This window comes from Paramormyrops kingsleyae, chromosome 24 (assembly GCF_048594095.1).
Source record: "Paramormyrops kingsleyae isolate MSU_618 chromosome 24, PKINGS_0.4, whole genome shotgun sequence".
NCBI lineage: Eukaryota > Metazoa > Chordata > Actinopteri > Osteoglossiformes > Mormyridae > Paramormyrops > Paramormyrops kingsleyae.
Window position 1 is genome coordinate 9,973,071 of NC_132820.1, and position 7,102 is coordinate 9,980,172.

The following is a 7,102-nucleotide window of genomic DNA, read 5'->3' on the forward strand; positions in this document are numbered from 1 at the left end:
CTTTATCACTGTCTTTGTTATTCCTCGGCGCCTCCCTCTCTGGGTAATGCCACTGTTTTTTTTTTTGGGGGGGACCAAGACAGGGGGCGCGGGGGAGGGCCAGTCGTCACGCCCCACTGCCCCTCAATTGGTGTCTTAGGCTGTGGCCACAAAACTGCCATGCTTGGTATACCTCACCTTAGCATATGAATGGGGCAACCATTGTCTGCGCACAAACGCACATTAAACCTGTCTGGAAACAACTGAAGGGGGCGAAAGCTTCTCCTGCCCTCCCCCTAATAAACTAATTAATTGGACGTCACTCCGAGATGAAGTCCTCTAACTCCCGGGCCTGTTTTCTCTCCCTTGCCGACAAACTTCCCGTATAACGCAAAGAGGACATTTATGGTCCCGCCAGACAGTCTCTGGACGCTCTTACCTCATCAAGCCCGGTGCGAGGTTTCGTTTGAAGACCGGCGAAATGTTAACAGGCTCGTACAAAGGCTTGTTTATGTCATATAAGCCTTCTCCAGGGCATTTTATTAGAGTCGCTGTCATGGTGCTCGAGCACATGACAACAAGGGCATTCCGATGCCAAGGCTAAAGACAAACACGTAAAAGACTCCTGCTTCTTTAAAAATACTTTTTTGGGACTTGTTTTTTTTTTGTTTATCACCAGAGATTTTGAAACAAATGTGGTTTTTCTGTGAATATCAATAAGGGGGACCACTTGGTCAGTGGTTGACTGGTTTTGACATTGACTGTTTCCAAAGTGAGGCCTGGGGGGGGCGGCAAATCATATGCAGGGGGTAATGGAGGAGACCTGAAGTTCAAACAGAATTAATTTTTAGATCTTGGCTCCCTAGTTTCACCCCACCGTTACAAACTATGACGGCACAAGTATTTCCTCGACCCATATTTGTCCGAAAAATTCAGCTCGTCCCAGGACTGGCGACGGGGGAGGGAAGAGACTGAGGGACACGGAGATGGACCCATCGCACTGGATGGCCATCGCAATGCAGAAAAAGCATAGATCAATTTATAGCACAGGGGCTTCAGTGGTGGTGGGGGGGGGGGGGCATGGTTGTATTGAGCTTCCAGCATGGGGTCCGATCCGGCTCACTCTGGCTCTCAAGCAGGGCCCTCATCTCTGACGCTCATTCCTTTAATTAGACACTTGGAAAATTAGCCCCTATGAGGAGACCCCCCCCCCCATCCAGCACTCCACATGCCTGTTCAGTGGGATGGTGGGTAGAAGCACCCCAAGACCCAACTCATATGCATAATCCACCGGGCCCCTGCCAATACAGCCCCCACCCCATTCCCTCCAAGCCCTGGACAAACAGAGCCTGTGCCCCCAACCCCCCCACCCCACAGACCCAGCATTGGGGGGGGCAGTGGGCACAGTGAGAAAATGAAGACCTCTGGTCCCCTCTAAATCCCCAAGAATTTCTCATTAAGTGCAGGTTCGTGGGCCCCAGGGGACCCCCAATCTCTGAGGGGGGAGCCCCCCACCTCCCCCCGCTCTCTACATCAGCTGGGCTTCTCATCCTTGTGTAGTTCCCATCTTCTGTTTCTCTGCACACAAGCACCCCCCCCCCACAACGCAATGCCGCACCCCGCTCCGCCCTTCTCCACCACAGACTTTGGCTCTTCAAGGTCCTTAGCACTTCCTTCGCCTTTCAGTCTTTTTTAAAATCGTGCTTTCGTTCGAGTGCAGGACCTGAGCCGCAGCGGCGCGGAGAGAAAACGCTTTTGTCGGGTGTTCGTATCAAAGCGCGCGCTTAACGCGTCACAGTCGGGAACTCATAAGTGTCTGCGCTTTGAGCATAATGAGATGGATTTAGGAGGTATCTCACCGCTCCCGAGAGGCTGAGCTCACGCCACCCCAGCGGGAAACACCCACAGAAGTGCTTTGTTTGGAGCTGACTCTAAAGAGAACTAAAAGGTTTAAAAGAGAAACAAATGGGAAAACTTCACACTCACCTACATTGTTCTGCTTTCCTCTCCAATAAATTAGTCATCAGCTAAAGTTGACAGGCTATTCAGATTTTTATGCTGTCTTTTTGCCATTTTTTCTTATCATCAAATGTATTTTTAAAAATTTGTATATCGAATTCGTATTGCGACCAAATCAAGGAATTTATTCATTTCCCGCGCATCACATCTCAGCAGGCCATTCGCGCCATCTAGTGGCAAGATCTGTGCATGTCATAAAAAAACGGAACCGCTTCGCCTGTTCTGCGGACTATTGGGAATGACCGACATGAGCAGAAGGTTGCGGCACTAAATTACGACTTATAAATATTCAATGGGGAAACTTGGTCTCTGGCAAACTATGTTATGAAAGCCATGTTGGATATTGGCTAATAAAATAAACAGTTAGGCATTATAACTTCCAGAACTCAAATGTTAAATTGAAATCATGCAATTAAACAGCGGAACTACAAACACACATAACTTACACTGACGTTTGTCTTAAATTTAATGTAAAATAATGTTTCATGCGACACCTTTAGATTAGACAAACCTGGATTAAACTGTGACAATACAATGAGTAAGTCTTTTTACTGGGGTCACTACAATTGTCAGGAAAAAAAAGAGTACCAATTTATACCTTTGTTTGTCATTGGGGCTACACCCTAAAGGGCCCACCAGTTGTACCCATAGCTGTAGGTATTGTACCTTTTAACATACAGAAATGACAGTGTATAGAAGAATAGAATGTATTACCTCTAAAATGAGGCACCCCCGCAAACCTTTGTGCAATGTTTTTTGACACTTTTTCACATTATATATTAGAGGTCCTGAAAAGTCTACTATTCGTTTCAGTTTTTTATCTGCATGGCTTATTTACCAGAGGTTATGTGTAACGTATGAGATGCATTATGGGTAAATACCACGCAGTGAAGAATGCCTGACCCTGACCAGGAACATTGTTCAGTGGAGACAATAATCAATGAGGGGAGTTTGGAACATGAGCTCAAAGTTTTGGTGGCTTGCATTCAGATATGCAATGCGACACATCATATATATAAACTAGCTTTTTAAAAACGACAAGGACTCATTACAGCAACGTCAGCTAAACAGCTAAAGCTCAGTGTAAGAGAGCACGTGAGGTTACTGGACCAGGAAGGGGAGGAGGGTGAGTAGGAGCGAGAGAGAGAGCTGTCATGAGCAGAGACAGCTGACAGCTGGAAAAAGGGGTCAGAGGTCAGGAGATGGACGCAGCAGGGGAGAGAAAAGCAAAAACTAAACAGGAAGGAACTTCCCCATACCATCGTCAGAGGATGGACATGGAGTGGGGGAGGGGGGGGGGGGTTGGGGGCAGAGGCAGGCTTCCAGAACTTTCTCTGTGAGGAAGTGACTGCGAGGCACCCAAAAGCGCATCAGCTCCGTCGATGTCTCTGTCCCGTCGTGGGCGAAGCCCTGATTTTATTAACGTGCCACAATCTCAAGCACATGGACAATGACATTATCACATGACCGCCTCTGTGGTGTGTGCAGTGCATTTGCTAGGATCGTTTAGATTTGTGTAGCTAATAGTCATTATCCTGGAGAAAAGCAAGAATATTTTCATTTTCCTATTGTAAATTAAAGGTGAACATTATTCTTTAATACGGGTTAATTTCTGCTTATTAAGTTTTTAAACAACATCTTCGGTTTAATTTAATTTTATTGGAAATGTCAGAAATGTTTTCACCAAGAACCAAAAAACTTCACTTAAGGTCTAGAGACACTGAAACATTATCTGTTATTTCTTCTTAGCTACCGATGGTAACTTGGTGCCCTGATACAGGACTCTGCGACGTGTGCTTGGTGGCCAAGTCGACCCAAATAGCAGGTGGCAGATCTGGGCTGTAAACAGGGACTCATATAGTGCTGCATGCACAAAATGACACAAATATTGAGGCAGTGGAATGGAGGAGAAGGTTGGTAAGGACTCTGAGGGCTGCTGGATCATATTCAGGCAATGAAGCACAAGATAACAGATCAAGCGAAGTGACCAACCTCCACAGCTTCTATCCTCAGGCCCAGCATCCTTCTAAGCAAGGACCCTTCTGACATCCCTCTGTTTTGAAACTGCTCCACTATTTGAAACTTTTTTGGTGCTATGCTGCCCCCTGGTGTCACTGGTGATCATTACATGTTTAAGTTTTTTTTTTTTTTGGGGGGGCGGGTTCTAGCACAATGTTACATGCAGATGTACTGAGTACATTTTTACCTTTTAGGCCATCATTCACGCGGTGAAATATATCGCAGAATAACACAGATTATAGGCGTCTCAAAAAGCACTGGATTAGAATCAGTATCATTCATTCGCAAATTACAGGACTTTGTTTTGGTGCCGGTGATGGCTTGACGTTTATGATTATATGTACAATTAAACACACAACTGAGGCAAAAGTACAAAAAAGTGAATCCAACAAAAGTAAAATACAGGTAGAAATTCAAATAAAGATGTACAAATAATAAATAAACATGTTAAATACAGAGGCTGAACAGTGAATCTGAAAGTGGCTAATATAGTGTTTGAGGTTTCATGCCTATATATGTGCAGCCTGGTGGCCAGTCTTCACTGATCATACATTCCACCAGTGAGAGCAGGGAGTGAAGGTTGAATTAGCAGAGCAATAGCACGGCTGTACAAAAAAACTGCAATACACACGACATAATGGGAGACACGTCCGGGTTCAAAAGAGGACAAATGGTCGATGCGCGTCTCACTGGCACATCTGTGACCTGGACAGCAAGTCTTTGTGGTGAGAGCCACAGTACCCAGGGTGATGTCATCACACCACCACGAAGGACGGACCACATCCAACAGGAGTAACTGTGGATGCATTGGAAGCTGTCTGACAGGGACGTCCGGGCACCAACCTGGATTGTATCCAAAAAACATAAAACTCACTGCAACTCACTGCAGAATTAAATGCACACACCAACTCTCCTGATTCCACCAAAACTGTTCATCAGGAGCTACACAGGGTCAATATTCATAGTCAGGCTGTTATAGCCAAACCTTTGGTCACTCCTGCCCATGTCAAACGTCGGTTTCAATGTTGCCAAATCTTGGTCTGTGGACATTGTGAAATATATTGCTCTCTGATGAGTCCACCTTCACTGTCTTTCCCACATCCGGGAGAGTTACGCTGTGAAGCCCCAAAAGAAGCCATACACCATACTAATACATCATTGTGGTCTAAAACCAGGTGTCTCCGCTTCATTGTCCATCCTCTTTATAAATAAAGGTGAGAACCAGTTGCATATGGATCGTTTTGGGGTATGTGCAAATAAGTTTACGACGTCAAAACATACAGCACAGTATGAGTACTCTCTGTGTTCTGAACCCAGGACAGGCATGCATCACTTTGCATTTTCTGGCAAATAGCCAGAACTTGAGCAAATTGTAAGAATAATACAATATGTGAAAAGATGTACGAGCTCTGAGGGCAGGTATGCAATGTGAGGCCGAAAGCACTGAGGGAAGAATTAATCACCCCAAAGAACAAAGAGGTATAAAAAACACAAAATATCAAGGTTAGTAGATTCTAACACCTATAAGAGAAACTTAAAAGAAGCCATTACGCAAACAGGCATTATTATACAATATTTGCGGCTCATTGACAACTAAATGACCTCCGAGCGTTAAACACCTTTCATTTGTAAGTGGTAGCAGAAGCTGCAAGCAATTAAAAATGACCACCGGTAGCAGGCGTCTGCGTGACCTGGGCTGGTGTCAACCTTCACTTCTTAATTTCCCCCGGCTGATGCTAATCAGCCCTAGCAGGGGCTCTAAGATGCAGACTGCCCTTTGCGGTAGCTGGCCCCAAGCTTGGGAGGTCTGCACCTTCATATCAGGACTGCGCCAACTTTGGACCCGTTTAAAACCATAATAAAATCCCACTTTGTCTCCTTGGCTTTTTAAACTAGCATGAGAGTGTTTGTCTCATCCATCCATCCATCCATCCATCTATCTACCTATCTATCTATCTATCTATCTATCTATCCATCCATCCATCCGGGTGTCTGTCTGTGTGTCCGTCTGTCTATTCTGCTCGTTTAATGTATTTTTTTACTATTTTTGGAAATTGCATGACACTTTGGTCGAATGATATTATTGTAAATTTCTTTATGGATAAGATTGACAGACTTTGATTTGACACCCCCAGGCCCAAATTCTCAGGATTCAAGATTTAACATTTTATTTTTCACATGCACGGTTGCATTGGCACAGCTTGCAGTGAAATGTAAATCTTGCTTGATTCAGAGACTGTGCAAAAGATGGACTTTAGATAAATCAAGGTTAGTAAATAAGACATGTGTGCATCTTTTATTGACATTTTTTGTTTTGTTTACTTTTTTCATCCACTGGTTAGCGTGCTCCAGGCGTGTGTGGGCTTGCGTGTTCTCTCCATGTCGCGTGAGTTTGTTCCAGACACTCCAGTTTCTCCAAAGACAAGCAGTCAAGCTAATTGGTGTCTTTGAGTTGCCCATAGTGTTTGGCTGCATGTGCCCTGTCCGCGGTGGACTCTGGTCTGGTGCCCTATGGGTAAGTGGTCACCCAGGATAAGTGGTTAGAAGATAAGTGTTGTTGATATCCAGATATCTATGACTTAAAAGGTACAACTCTAATGGAATCTAACTGTGAAAGGTTATAAGAACAAAGGCTATGCAGTACAGTGGGCTCGGACTCTGGCCCTGTGATCAAAAGGTCACTGGTTCAATCCCTGTGGTAAGCAGAGTGCCATCAGTCCTGGGTCCTTTAGCAAAGCCTCCAGTGCTGCTGTCTGACCCTGCTCTCTGATTTTCACTTATATGCCGTTTCAGGACAAATATGTCCACTCAAATGTTAATTGAAGACTAAGTAAAAATTATTAATAAGGTCAAATGCTGCTGCCTTACATTAATTTGATATAATTTTATTTAAGATACTTCAGATTATTATAAACAGTTTAATTAAACTATAGTTTTAACGATGCTTTTTGAAGTTGAGATTCCGGCATATTTCGCAGGAACGGTCTTGCCCTGAGCCCATACTATTATAATCCTAGTTGTGCGTGTGGGCAGGGATAATCGCGTTCCCTTGCCATGTGCCACCCGGCGAGCCAATCAGACGCAC